Genomic DNA, 15,112 nt, shown 5'->3' on the forward strand with positions numbered 1-15,112 from the left:
AGCCGTGAAAGCAGGTTGCGAAGTTGCTGAAAGGGTTTGGCTTTTTGTTGGTCGTAAGGAAACAACCAGAATGAAACTGACAAACGAGCGTCACTGATGGGGTTCCCAGTGCTCTTTTTAGCCTGGAACCCACGTGGCTTTGGGGTAGTGGGGACGGCTTCGGGTGCCCCGCTGATCTGTTGTTGCCGTTTCAGTCTCTGGTTGATGAGTACGTGGACCGTTTCAACCTAATCGAGCAAATGTCAGCTGAGTCTTCACAGTGCATAAGGTTGCGGGGAAGAAAAATTGGGAAAGAAAAAACCTAAGGCACCACCCTTGTTTCTGAGGAGCTCATGAACTGGGAGTGGGAAGGATACAACAAGTCTAAAACCGATGCTCCTTCAAGGGCGACTAAGAAGAGGGGCGGGGGCAGTGAGCCCCACCCTGTTATAGAAGGGCCGAATTCCGTTTCCCTGGGAGGCTAGGGCGGGGATGGGGGGTGGTCAAGGAAGATGTTATGGAGGAATTGCTTTGGTCAGCACCTTAAAGGACTGGCTGAGATGGGGACTGGACGTTGCCAGCAGAGCTGACACGCTGATAGGGGAGATGGAGATGGGAGGACATGGGGATATGTTTGGGGTTTGGCTGTGTTTTTGGGTGTGTGTCAGATGGCAGGCACGGTTCGAAGCACTTCCTCTATAGTAGCTCATCTCATCTCTACGGTGACCCGAGGGAGGCGCTATCACTGCCCCCATTTTGCAGATGAAGAAATAGACATAAAGGAATTCATTAGCTGCCCAAGAGCATCCTGCCGTAAAGCGAAGATCAGACCCAGGTGGTCTGGCGCCAGCATCTCTGCTTCTAAGCACAAAGCTGTCCTGCCTGTGATGTCGGGGAAGAGCAGGCACTAGAACCAGAGGCTTGGAGTACCGGTGATTCGGGGTATGTAGGTGGAAGAGGGGTCAAGGTGGGGATGAGAGGGATTGCAGGGGTGGGGGTGGGGGAGTTTGCTGAGAGCCAAGAGGGGCCACAGGAAGAAAGAGTTTCAGGGAGGGGTTTGTCAATAAGGCCCAGCACAAGGGCCAGCAGAGTTCCAGGAGGTGAGATTTAAGAGCAGTTCTGAGCCAAGGAGAGAGCCGGGCGGGCCTCTGGAGAAGGCAGCCAGGCTGCAGATGGTGCAGTGCTGTTCATTCTGGATGATTCTGTGTTTTGAAGGTGGGGAAGCAGGCACAGGTATTGGGTATCATTGTCTGTGTCCTCGTCTCAGTAGAAAGAGGGGAGCATGACAGAGAGGGGCAGGTGAGAGCTGGCACTGCTAATTTGGCAAACCCAGTGGCTTTTCTGCAGCCTAATGATTTTTGAAAGCTGTTGGCAATGCTGAGGCCCAAGTGTGATTCCCTTATCTGAATGCTGTAGCAATCGCTGTTTTTCCTGGAAAATTGGGCCCATGTGGGCCCTGTGTGTGGTTTATTTGAGTTCCATTTTTATAACCTTATTACCTTGTCCCCATGATGCAAGAGGCCGCTCTTTTCTCGAGCTTTGCTGTGAAAATTGTTTCTTAAAAGGCACAAAGCGATCTCTCATCATTTGGGTGGTGTTCTTTCCATAGTAGCACTTTTCTGCAGACACTGCACACACTTTTCATCACCCCTGACACCAGTTGTCATATTTTTCTGATCGTTGGCAATTTACTGAGAACTTTTAGGCAGCTTTTAAATCGCACTGCTTAGGTGTTTGTCACGATTTCTCCCAGGAGAGTTTGTGCGTGTACATATCCATTCAACTCCTACCAATGACCTTGCTGAGGCCTGACACCCCATCCTGTCCTCTTGAGTTGATAACAATAGCAATTAGCATTTGTGGAACCTGAGCTGTTAGCAGGCCCTGTACTAAGGGATTTATGTTCATGATCTCAATTATTCCCAGTCTCTATAAAGAAAGTACTATTACTTCCCCCATTTTACAGATGAAGAAAATGCATATTAAAGAGGTAGAATAGCTTGCCTCAGGTCCCACAGCTAATAAATGGCAGATCTAGGCCTCACTGGAGGCCTTTCTGACCTTGGAGCCCAGGTATTGCATTCATACATTCATGTATTCATTCATTCAACAACAAGTGATTGTCTACAACGTGGCAAGCACTGTGCTAGGCCCAGGGGGTCCAGCCAAGGGGAAAAAGCAAAAATTTCCTGCCTTCGGCTCACATGCAACATCGGGGACACGGAGGGGAAAAGAAAGTCCGTTATCCAGTATGATAATGAGGACTATGGCGAGGAGGTTGGCTAAGAAGCGTTGGGAGAATTTTAGAGTAGTCAACGTAGGTCTCATGGGGAAGGAGACCAAACTGTTAGGAGAAGTAGCAAAAAAGGCCCACATCTCAGTGCATCAGCTCAAGGAAATTTTCTTGGTTTACAATAAAACTGTATTTCTTCGTACAGAAAGATTCCAGTGTGGCTGCTCCTTTCTTGTGGTTATTGAGGGGACCCCCCCTTATATCTTATGGCTCTGCCTTCTTCAAGGCCTTCCGGTGCTTCCCATTCAGCTGGACGATGAGTAAAAAGAGAGGTCTTGTGGGGGAGTTTTTATGGGCCCGTCTGGAAGAAGCTTGCGTCTCTCCCACCCGTTGGTCAGAACTCAGTCATATGTTTGCTCCTACCTGCAAAGGAGGCTGTTGGGAACTAGGGTCGAGCCATGTGCCCCCAAGAAAAAGGAAATGGGTTTTTGTGAACTTGGAGTGCATGCCATAGCGAATGAAGTGAAGTGAGTCATACGTGTCACTCGGGAAAGAGCATCAGGGAGTGGGAACCGCAGGGTCAAGGTGGCCAGCGTGGCTGGGGGACGGGGAGGAGAGTGGCAGAAAGTGAGGGCAGGGACGTCATGGGGGCGGAGCCATTGGGTCATTGTCTGGACTTGGTTGCACTGGGAATGACCAGGCGGGCCAGGAACATGGCAGGGTTTTTGAAAGAGGACTGACATGGTTTGAGTTACATCTTGAAAAGATCACTCTGCCTGATGTGTTGATTGACTGAGGGAAGAGAAGTTCGAGTCCATTGGAGTTGCCCCGCTGAGTGACGAGAGTAGCCAGCTCCCGACGGATGGTGGTGGGGGCGGGATTTGAGATCTGTCCTGGAGGTGGAACCACAGGGCTTGCTGTGGGCTTGGTGGGGGGTGTGAGACAGAGAGAGGAGTCGGGCTTGTTCTGAGGTTTTGGCTTTCGCCTAATGACTGTTAGCCTCACTTTCTCCCTGCAGAAGAGGGGAATGTTTTGAGGAGAAGATATTTGAATGCCCTCTGGGCCCTGACCTATCTCACAGTAGGCTCTCTTCCTGCACAGTACTTTCTCTAGCACAGCCAAGCAATTCATAGTCTTTTTTTTTTTAAGATTTATTTATTTATTTTAGAGAGAGAGTGCACACAAGCATGGGGGAGGGACAGAAGGAGAGGGAGAGAGAGAATCTCCAGCAGATTCCTCAGTGAGCACAGAGCCCAACACGCAGCTCGATCCCACCACCCTGAGATCATGACCTGAGCCGAAACTGAGTTCACTGCTTAACGGACCGAGCCACCCAGGCGCCCCCACCCACATTCTAACGGAGCTTTCAGACAGAGGGACAGCACCCGCGGCTCCTCCCAGCACAGGGTGTGGATGAGACAATGTAAGCAGTGGTCCCACATCATCATCTGGAATCTTTGGGCCAAGCCTTGGGGCCCCCGGATGTGGAAGGGCCTGATGTTCCCTGTGGGGGGCTGAGAGATGCCTCTAGAAACCACTTCCAATCCCTGCTGTCTGTAATGTAAGAGCACATGTGTGTTTGGGAATGGGAATGGAAACAGCTTCCCTGGTCCTTCCTTGGCCATCATGACCTGTCCAGGCAGAAACTAGAAGTGGAACTCTTTAATAGGCAGTGATCTCAGTGGGAGCATAAAGGGGGAGAAAGTCCATCTCAAACAGAGCAGGGCGTGAGTCATGGCAACAAACGTGGCATGCCAACTAGGTGCTGGGCACTGGCTAGGTAAGTATTTTGTTTTCACCGGAGAGCAACACAATACTGTTTCTGTCCTCGTGGCAGAGGTAAACCCATGTGGATAGACCGTAGAATGATTCGTTGGAAGACATTTTATTTACGCCTAAGTATTTATTTTTAGCAATTGTGAATGGCATTGTATTTTTAATTTTGGTGTCCATGTGTTCATTGCTAGTGTATAGAAATAAAACTGATTTTTAAAAATTGTTTTATCTTATATCCTGCATCCTTGCTAAACTCACTAATTAGTTCTAGGAATGTCTTTTGTGTATTCCTCAGGATTTTGTACATAGGCAATCATATCGCCTGCAAATGGAGATTTGTTTTATTTCTTCTGTGCCCATCTGTATGTTTTTTATTTCTCTTTGCTGTCCTTTGTGCTGACTAGGACCTCTAGTACCATGCTGAATAAGATTGGGAAGAGTGGACGTGATTGTCTGTCCCTAGTCTTGGGGGGAAGGCAGTCTTCCAACATCAGGTAGATTGTTAACTGTAGGGATTTTTGCAGATGTCCTTTGCCCTTTGCTGGTATGGTTGGGGGTCGAATAGGGTTTTCTGTGGTGCTTGGTTGCAACAGAGTGGTTACCATCTAAAAGTTTTCTGTCTTGCTAGGGGGCGCACGCTTTTGTTCAGGCATTTTGTGTGTGTGTGTGTGTGTGTGTGTGTGTGCACGCACACATGCCTTCTGCATTTCTAGATTGCTGGCTTCTTTAATTCCAAGTCTGGGATATATGAGGCGCGCGCGCACACACACACACACACACACACACACACACACACACACAATGTAAAAAGAAAGAAAGAAAGTGCAGGGAACTCACCATGGTGTCATTCATTCCTGAGGTCCTGAGATCACTAACTGGTCTGCCTTCTTCACTCTGGCTTTCAGACATTTCCTGTACTGTCCAGGAGTTTTCTTTGCACTCCGTGTTCCTGGAAGTGGCAGTGGTTGGGAGCAGCCAGAGAGTATAGGTTGGGGCCAGTTTGTGGGGCGGCTTAAGGTCCCAGGGGCTTGATTCTGTCGGTGGTTGATTCTGAGAGCTATAGAGCGGTGAGGAGGGATGGGTGGGTGAGGGAGGGGCAGAGAGACCGGGAGGCTGTTGCCAGGGTCCAGGTAGTAGATAATGGGGTCCGTGCTGTCACAGCAGACATGGCTCAGAAAGGAAGGAGAGGAAAGTGCACATGGCAACAAGGAAGTGCGAGGTGATAGGTTATGGATGAGGTTTCTAGCTTGGGGAACCAGCTAAGATTGGGACAATCATGAGGCGCCCGAGTGCAGTAGAGCGGAAATACGCCAGGCATTTGAGAGCACATCTGGGAAACCGGACTAACGGTGCTGCCCTTCAGCGAAGGCTCCATAGAGCTACAAGTCTGGCTGCTATGTAAGAATGCAAGGAGCCTGCGCTCTGGGCAGAGGAAACGCTGTGGGAAAGGACGCTGGTACGGGTAGTGGCATGGTGGGCCTGTTGGGACCCCCCGCTGGCTGACACGTAAGTGGGCAGTTACTGGTTCCATAACTGGGCAGGATGCTCTAGGAGTTCACAAAAGAAAGAGGTTCCAGAAAGGGAGTCGGTGCCGCCAGGGGTCCGTCTGGCCACTTGTCTTCTGTTCTTTGTATGTTGGCATCCGTCTTTCCTCCTGCAGACAGACCACCCTCCTTGTGGGGGCACCACTGCTGACAGCCCCGGTTTAGCGGCTGCGGGGAAGTGGCTGCATCTGTAGCTCAAATCTAGACCAAGTCTCTGATTGGCTTAGGTCGGGGGTGTGCTTATCCCTTGGAGCCAATCGCTGTTGCCAGGGGGTGGAGTACTGCAGTGTGGGCTGGATCACTTGCCCACCCGTACTGGGGCATTCATGGTCTTTTTAGGAAGGTGGAAGAAAAGTGTCTATGGAAGATAAAAAAAGAATATTTACCGTGGCTTCCCGTAATGTGTTTTGAAGAACTTATAGTACATCAGTGTAGGAACTCTTTGGAGAATTTTAAGCGGGGGACTTGATCAAATTTAGGTTTTATTAAAATCATTTCAGACACTGTGTCTGGGGTTGCAGTCGGGAATAAGTGACTAGAGGTGGGGAGACTGGGTAGGAGGTTGTTGCTAGAGCTCCAAGGAGAGCTGACGAGACCTGAACTAATTAAAGTCCTTAGTTGTTTCATTTGGACCTCACCTCCAGCCACAGCACCGGTGAAGAGGAGGAGTAGGATAAAGTCTAGAGACAATCAGGCAACCGGGACTTGGTGACCAGCTGGAGGATGCAGGAGGAAGAGGGGCTTAAGGAGGATCACCCCCCCCCAACACCGCCACCAAGGGGGTAATAATTATTCTCTGGAAGGCTGGATTTATCTTTGGAAACTAGTTATTAAGTGGTGGCAGACTTGATATATCTTATTCGCTCCTTGAGAAATGTGAATGTTGTTGGCGTTTTGTGGTGCCTTAACTGGAAAAGAAAACTGATTGATTGTACTTTTCTCCCTTTAAAAAGTTTCCTTTCTTTATGAACTCAGATAGTAGGAGCTGCAGCTGGGACTGCCAGTTGAGAGATAGATGGGAGGAGGACCCTGGCCTGAAGACTCTTGGTCCCCCCAAGCCTGTCCCTGGGCCTGCAGGTCTACTTTAGAAACGTTCATCCCTTTGGCATTGTCCTGCTACCAAGGCTTTTCAGGATTTTAAGCAAAGAAACGACCTGATCTGACTGATGTTGTGACCAGTTCCCTCCTGAACTGGGAATTGACTGTGGATGGAGGGAGGAGTGACACCAAGAGCTAAAGCAGGGAAGCAGGCACACCTGTTGAGAGGCTCTCGCCATCATCTGCCTTGGTAATGGTGGTAGGAGTGGGAAATGGTCATATTCTGAATATATTTTGAAATACAAACCAATGTTGGTGAGGACTGGACTATGACGTAAGAGAAAGGAGACAAGAATGGCTCTAAACCTTTTGGCCAGGGCAACTGGAAGAATGTTGTCTTAAATTGAGATGGGGAAGGCTTGGAGGAGCAGGCCTGCAGGAAGGCCAGGGTTCTGCATTGGATATGTTAAGTTTGACACATTGAACGTGACTTACACAGAGCTCCTATCTATGTGATATCTTACTGGAGGTAGGCAGTCGGATATATCCTACTAGCCAGGAGTTGAGAGGAGAGGTCTAGGCTTGGAGAGGAATCTGGGCATCCTTAGCATACAAATGATGTCTGAATCCCAGACACTAGGTGAGACCAACTTGGGTGGGGGTGTAACAGGAAGGTATTACAGAGAAGATATGAGAACAAGGCCTGAGCCCTAGGGCACTCCAACATTAAGAGGTGGGGAGATAAGGAAGACCCAGCAAGGGAAAGAGTAGCTAGTGAGGTGGGTGGAAAACCAAGGGTACTATCCTGGAAGCCAAGTGCAAAGGGTCATCCAACAAGAGGGAATGGTTTAATGGTATCCAAAGCCATAAGACAAGGTCTGAGACTTGCTCACTGGATCCAGCAACATGGAGGACAGGCCCAATGCCTGCTTTTAGACCCCAGCTTAACCTTTCAAATAAGTCACAGTTTCCCCATTGAAGAAGAATACAGTGGTGCAAAACAGATCATATAAGATTGATTGAAATAAATCCAAGAAAGAAGACAGTGCCCTGGGAGTCTAGTAGAAGGGGACAGTATTTCCGGCTTTGGTGGGGAGGGTTGGGGTCAGATTCATTCATGTCTTCATTCATCATTTATTCATTCCACAAAAAATTTTATTGGGTTTCAGAGACTTATGGTGGGGAAGGGAGAAAGTGGAGTTAATTGTTTAATGGGTATAGAGTTTCAGTTTTGTGGGAAAGGAGTTCTGGAGATGGATGGTGGTGATGGTTATACAACAGCATGAATGTACTTAATACCACGGAGCTGTACACCCGAAAATGGTTACAATTATAAATTTTATGTCATGCGTACTTTACCACACACACACACACACACACACACACACACACACATCAGAGAAGAAAAAAAGCATATTGGCCCCATCATGACCTTGGTCTGGGATATAATGTTGGGAATGGATGGCATTTCAATAGGAGATGATATGGAGAGAAGGGGAGAAACACATCCAGCCGGAGGGAGTACAGAGAGGGACGGGACCTGCTGTCAGCTGTGTTTGTCTGGATTGTGGGGTCAGGAGCGGAGGCCGTGTGAGCGGAGGCTGGGGACTCAGGCCGGGCCGGTCGGTGCAGGCCTGGCAGGCTGCTTGCGGAGCTGGGCTTGCCTTCTTAGATTCTGGGAGCCTCTGAAGGCTCTCTGCCCAGGGGAGTGCCATTCCGAAGGTGTGCATTTAGAAGATTAATGTCATTAATCCTTCCTGTTAAACCATTGCTTATTAAAAGCAGTGGGATTGAGGCATGCATTTCTCTAGGGAAAATTGTGGCCTAGCAGAATTTTCAGCACCCAGGTACGTGTTCATGTGTTGAGTGAGTTATTTTTCCACCCGCTTTACAGACACTTCTTGAGGACTACCTAAATGCCCATGGCATCCTAGGCAGTGGGGTGAGAGAAGGCGTACATTTAATAGGTCTCTTCTCTTGAAAAGCCTGTACTCTAGAGACCCCCATTCCTAAATAAGAAATTATGCTCCCATATGTCATGTGTTACCATAAATGTCTCACCAGAGTTCCATGGGAACTGAGAGGAGGAGGTGCCTGGCTTGCTGGGGGAAAGCCTGTCCAGTGGATTGGAAAGATGAGCGGGGTTTTCTAGTCAAAGTAACAGAAATGGGCATCCTGAGAGGATGGTAAATCAAAACTTATTGGGGGCTGGAAATTTAAAGACAATGTGTCAGTATTCTCTCTTAAGGCTAAACTCTTCTCTCGTTGGCTTGTAGGTGGTGCTGGCTAGAGCGCACACTTTCAGACCCACACTTCAGTTTTCAAATGTGGAATCCTGGGCCTTCACCGGTAAGTTTGTCTGATGCCTTCTTACCGAATTATGCTATTGAGGGTCGGTATTTGGAATCAAGGGCAAGGCAGTTATCATTGAGGCGGCTCTGTGGAGGTTACCGAGCCTGGACTCGAGAGAAGCCTGTAGTACGGGCAGAAAGGAGGCCCACAGGAGAAGCGAAATTTCACTGCTTCTGTGATAGATGCAGAGAGGGGAGCCAGAGGAGGGGCATCCAGGGAGAAGGGGATGGACACAGCTGGCCTCATGGAGGGGTGGGATTTTAGCTGTGTTTTGAAGGAAAAATCGAGAAAGGAGTGAAATAAGCTTTTTGGGTTTGAGAAGTTGGTGTAAGATATAAAGAAAGTGGGCTCACAGCAGCACACTCATCACAGGAGACCCTCATCCAGAGGGGTCACGGGCAAGAATTTGGGCAGGATACGATCACTCCAGACCAAGGTCAGCAAACGTCTTCTGCAAAGGGTCAGATGGTAGATATTTTTGGCTTTGCAGGCCATGGGGTCTCTGTCACAGAGACCCAGCCCCGCTGGTGGAACATGACAGCAGCCACAGCTAATCCCCGAATGAATGGGTGTGGCTGGGTCCCAGGAAAGCTCTGCTTACAAGAATAGATGGTAGGTAGGATTTGCCTGTGGGCTCCAGTTCACAGTCTCCTTCTCTAGACCCTGAATGCCAGGCTGAGGCACTTGGACTTTGTCCTGGAGGCACTGGGCAGCCATTGAGGTTATTTGGGGCAAAGAAGTGAAATGGCAGAAGTGACATGCTAAGACCTTTCATCTGATAGCTGGATCAGAGGCGTGCGACCTGTTCCAAGGGGCAGCAGTAATCCACATGTGACATCGTGTGATTAACAGTGGTTCAAATGGGAGCAAAGTACCCATAGAAGACAGATTGCAAAGGGAGAACTGGAGGAGTTACAGTCTTCTTAGGCTTTAAACACAGGAGCCGAAGAGAATGAGGTGTGGTAGTTCACAGGGGTACCATTGACAAATGTAGAGCCTGGAGACGGACAGGGGTGCCTGATGTACCTGGTTTCAGATACACTGAGCTTGCGACGACAGTGCTTCATCCACAGGAAATGTCCAGTAGACAATTGGAGATGCGGGGCTGAAGCTGGACCGAGGCTTGGTCCAGAGATGGAGGAGGGAAGCCGTGGGATTAAGTGAGATCCCCCCGTGGCGAGCAGAGAGCTGAGCCTGGGGGAGTGTGCGGAACTCCGGATGGTGGTGGAAGAGAACCAGAGGCTGAGGAGGAGAGAGTCCCATGAAGGGAGGAGGAGGGGGTAGCAGAGACTCTGGAGAAGGACTTGAAGCAAGGCTGCTGAGTTCGTGACAAGTCGGTTACAGATGGCCTTGCGGAACACGGTGCCACGGAGGAGAGTGGGGGCCGAGGGCTCCAGGCTGCCCAGGGCCGCACGTAAATGCAGGGCAAAGACTCAGAGAGATTAGCGGAAGAGGCCACTCAGAGGGAGTCTGGTGAAAGAAGGGAGACACACGTACGATTTGGACACTTGCGTGTCCCAGCCGGCTTTTCTTTAGCTCTGGGCAGGCACAGCATGCCGCAACCAGTTCTCATTTCCTTCTCTGGAGCCAAGCTTTGTGTGGGGGGTTGTGTGTACATTGGGCTTTGTGATTGTGTTCTTCTGCTCCCTTTGAGGTGTGGCACTCATGGCTCTGCCACAACTTGCACCATGGAATCCAGCCCACATCTGGACGGTTGCCATAAGACAAGATGTGATCTGTTGGGGAGATCGTGGCATTTGCCTCAATTGAGGGAGAAAAGAGGGTGGACCAAGGAACCGAAACGAGACTTCTTACTGCCGAGTCTGCCCACGTGGGGGACTTAGAGATAATTGCTCAAGCCATCCAACCCCAGATGTCAACTTGTGCTCTGGGTGTTTCGAGCTGGGTTGGTGTGAATATAGCAGTTGCAGATCTGGTCATAACAGCAACAAGTGTGACTGGCTTAGAGCCACCATTTATTGAACTCCCACCACGTACCGGGCTCGGTGCCGGGGGCTCTGTACTCGTCATTTTATGTCATCTCTGCAATGGCCCCCAACAAGGGGAATGAGGATTGACACTTCAGCAGTGAGGAGATCAGATCATAAAGAGGTTGAGTACCTACCCAAAGTCACAAGAGATTTGAACTCATATCTGACCCCTGGTCTACGCTGCTCCCTGTTTTCTCTCGCCTGAGTCTGGGATTTCTCCTCCTACTTACGTAGAAGGACTAGAGACAGATCGAGCCGTACAGGTTCGCTATTCAGAGCCTAGAGTGGGTGTTTCCCCCTCTTAGGGGTCTGTGGAGAGGGTGGAGGAAGCGTGGGATCTCTGAAAGAAACCAAGACCTAACCTCAGATACTTTAACTGTTTCCCCAGGTAAAATTTTCCTTTAGTTGGAGAAGGCGACAGTCTTGGGTTTGGAAAGGAAATAGCACTGGAAGGCATGACAGTCAGAACCCAGGCCTCGCTCAATGGCAATTGTCATCTACTTTTTATTTAAATATTTGGTATTTCTCTCTGCTCACCTCCGACTTTCAGCTCTGAGAGCAGGGTCCTGTTTGTCTTATTTACCCCAACTCCCCCAGCATCTAGCATGGTTTTGTCATGTAGGATGAACTCAGTAAATATTTGTTGTTTCTAAAGAGTGAGGAGGCTTGGGACATGGTGTTTAACCTCTGTGTGCCTGGCACTGCTCTTGGCACTGTGGTTCTGGAGGTGACAAAGGACAAGTTCTCTGTCCTCGTGAGGCTACTCATGAGAATGTTTCTAGTAGGGGAGACAGAATAAACGTGTGAGATGTGTAATGGCATGATAATGCTCTGAAGTAAAATAAAGTGAGAGGAGGGGGTGGAGGGTGATGGGGCCACTAGTTTAGTCAGGGTCATCAGGAAGGCCCCGAGACCAAGAAATGAAGCAACACAGAGTGGCTTTTGGGGGCAAAGTCATAATGATTCTCTTTGAGGGTTCTACAGACGTCAGCTGAACTGTCAACACTTCTTAATTCTTTTGCTGGACCACAGTGGCTAACAGCTAACCAGCTGCTCCCAGCAATGTGGACCCCCTGTTGGGGCCCCATGTCTGCGGCCCGCTGAGTGCTCCCTTCCCCTCCGTGGTAGGTGCCCAGTCTGTTCACCTGGCCTGCCTCTCCTGGTTCTCCTCCAGCCTCAGAGACCTTGCCTCCGCAAGCCTGCTTTGCCACTTCTCTTTCCTTTGTCCTTACTCTTCATAAGGCTCTGCTTGGTCCCTTTCTCATTGCCACAGGGATGGTCCCCGGGTGAGGCCCTGTGCTGCTCACCTCCACCCTGCAGTCCCCCAGGACTGCAGAGCCAGCCCAGAACCTCCTCCCAGGCCACACCACTGACTGCTGCCCGCAGGTACCTGGAGCTCACTCCGGCCCTTGCTGCCGGTGCGGCCGTCTCCCTGTGCTGCCGGCCTGGCCTTCGGCGGCAGCCCCAATGTGTGTCTCCTGCACGGGCCGTCCCTAGCTTTGGCCTTTCCTCAGCGGTCATGCTCTATTTGTTACTGTGGCCTGCTGAAGAGGGCACCTTCTGATCGGTCCACTCCCTTCTCCTCCTTCCCTGCTCCTTCACTCAGGACTCATCATTTGGATTTCTTTCAGCAGCCTCCTAACTGGTCTTCCTGTGTCCATGTTTGTTCTCCCTCGTCCCACCCCCACACTCCTTATCAGGCTGATGTTTCTAACTCACTCATCTGCTCATGGCTTTCTCCTGCTGCAGACTCTCCGAGGGCTCCTCATTGCTCATGGAATAACACGGGGGCCCCTTCGGTGGGCCTGTGGTCTTTCCTGATCGGGTCTTTGGCCACGTTCCTCATTTCACTCCTTCCCTACCCCGGATTTCTAACCTCAGCCCAGCCTCTCGCCAGCCATCCCCACTGGGCCCTCCTGGGAATGCCCTCCCCCTGCTCCCCATTTCAGCAGCTCAGACAGGCTTCTACTCTTTCGGACACCTTCCTTCCCACCCTGCCCCTCTCTGTGACCTGGACATGACCTTCCTTCTGGCTCCCAGAACACTGCCTTTTTCTCTCCCAAAGCACTTACCAGCATAACTGTTGATTTCCTATTCGTCATGCTCAGTAAACTGCGCTCCTTAAGGACGGGGACGACACATGCGTGCACACACACACACACACACACGTATGCACATGTGCATACACACTATCTCTGGGTTCTCGGTGCCACAGCACAGTACGCCTGGCTCGGGAAGTGTTTGTTGAAGGAGCAGGGATAGCAAAGTCTGTTTGGGCAGCCAAACAACAGATTTATAATGGGATCGAATGTATTTGGAATTCGAGGTTCATGGGCCATTGCATTGGGCGGGGCCACCCCTCCCCTCAGCTTTGAGTACAGGAGGCATTGCTCTGGGTTTGGGGTCGGGGCTTCCTGTTGTGTCTCCCGGCATCCTGAGGCCTGAGGGATATAAATTCTCTATAATCTTTGCCCCGGATTTAAAAAAAAAACTCCTGTTGTTGATGGAATAGTAATAGCAATTCAGAATGGAAAAGAATCCGCCAAGGAAAGCTCAGGAATGAGGTCTACCCAGCTTCAGCTGGGTAAGTCCCACACTTCCTAAATTAGCCAAAATAATGATTCTTGCTAACCACCGACAGCTTTCCTCCCCATTGTCTAGCTGAGAACGCTTTTCTGGCTAGGGGATGAGGGACAGCTAGTGGTCCTTTGTGGCGATATCCCAGGGCTTCTTCATCTGCATTTGGAACCTTGTCAAGTCCTGGGTGAGCACTGAGGAGCTGCGAACAGCCAGGGGCTCTGACCTGAGATGCAGGGCAGGGTCTCTATCCCCCATGGGAGCTGGCACCATACACCTGGCCAGTCGCCAGCATATGTGCTCCTGTTCCCTCTTTAAGAAGCTCATTACACCTTCTCCATTTCCTAGTTCCGCTGCAGAACTGGGAAATTGTACCGAGAAATGCGGCTTTTGCGTGGGGACTCACAGTAATCTGGGAAGGTTTCCTAGAGGAAGGAGCCATTCTTACCACAGAGGTGTCCTGCTGACCAGGGTGCTTCAGCAGGCACTTGGAGCTGCTGTCCTCTCCTGGAAAGACTTAGGATGCTGCTTTCCCTTTCAGGAACTTTCCAGAAGCTGTTTCCACTGCATGGATGCATTTTCCTTCTGGCTTGCCTTGTCCGTGCCCATTCTCCCTGATTCGCCTCCTCCTAGGAAGCCTCCCCTGACCTCCCTGCTAAGAGACCTGGGTCCTGTCGTCACCATCACCGTTACCGTTGTATACTGCCTGTTGATTGCTGGCCATGGGCCAAGTGCTGGCAGAGTGCTTGGTGGGCAAGCACTTGGTACCAGGGCCTTGGTAGGTGTTGGCTGCGGTCAGGGTCACTTATCATCCCACAGACCCCTTTAGAAGGCACTGAGGCCCAGATAACACAGGACAGGCGAGCGCGGGTTTGCTGCAGGTGCCTGGCTGGGCTGGGCTCTGAGCCGTTCTTCCTGTGCCACCGTCCCTCGGCCACGCATGTGCGCAGCCTGCCCTCCTGCTCGTTTGCAGTGCTCGCCACAGAGGCCGGTCTCCGTTTATTTGTGTGGTTGTAGGTGAGCGAATGTTTGCTCCCCTGCCCCCCAACCCTGGGCAGCCCGGCGAGCCCAGGACTGCAGCGGCCTGCCCTCTAGGTAGGTGCACCGCACACACTTGACCCGCAGCCTGCCTGACGCCCGCTCTTTCTCTGTGCCGCCCGTGCCACAGGCATCTGGCCCGGGGACCGAAGAGGGGATCCCTGGGGGGCCCCGCATGTGTGAGCCTGTACCCTCACCTGTTTCCACGTCAGAGCCGCTCTGCTGGGGAATCGTCTGTGCCTCGGCAGAGTCCCTTCCTCTCAGACCCTTAGGCCCACTCCCTTTGTCCTTTTCTCCAACTTGTGAGCCCCTCGTCCTCCTGAGGAAGTGGACCCCATTGTCCCCCTAGGATGGAGCCAGCACCTTCCTCTGCTCCTCTGGGCCCGCACACACTGTGGGGATGGCTCTGACCACCGAGGGTCATCATGACCTGTGTGCCTGCGCTCCTCGTCCTTCTAGAGCCCCAGGGGCCAGCCGTGGTGTGGTGTCTGCAGCCGGGCAGCACCTTGTAGGGTCGGCGGGGGGGCGATCTGCAGAAGCCGGTGAGGGGGACAGAACTCACTACCTTACGAGCAGCTGCTGGT

The 15,112-nt window shown here is 51.1% G+C and overlaps 1 protein-coding gene across 12 annotated transcripts in view; it reads left to right on the forward strand.

Annotated features, from left to right (window-relative positions):
* The window catches only part of BMAL1 (basic helix-loop-helix ARNT like 1), a 100,799-nt gene that overhangs the window by 22,464 nt on the left and 63,223 nt on the right, over positions 1 to 15,112 (forward strand). For all 12 annotated transcript variants that reach the window (XM_057317148.1, XM_048214095.2, XM_026486816.4 and 9 more), the window contains exon 2: positions 8,847 to 8,919. The gene's annotated coding sequence lies outside the window, so the exon portion shown is untranslated. The remainder of the gene's footprint in view (positions 1 to 8,846; positions 8,920 to 15,112) is intronic.

This window comes from Ursus arctos, unplaced genomic scaffold (assembly GCF_023065955.2).
Source record: "Ursus arctos isolate Adak ecotype North America unplaced genomic scaffold, UrsArc2.0 scaffold_23, whole genome shotgun sequence".
Lineage (NCBI taxonomy): Eukaryota > Metazoa > Chordata > Mammalia > Carnivora > Ursidae > Ursus > Ursus arctos.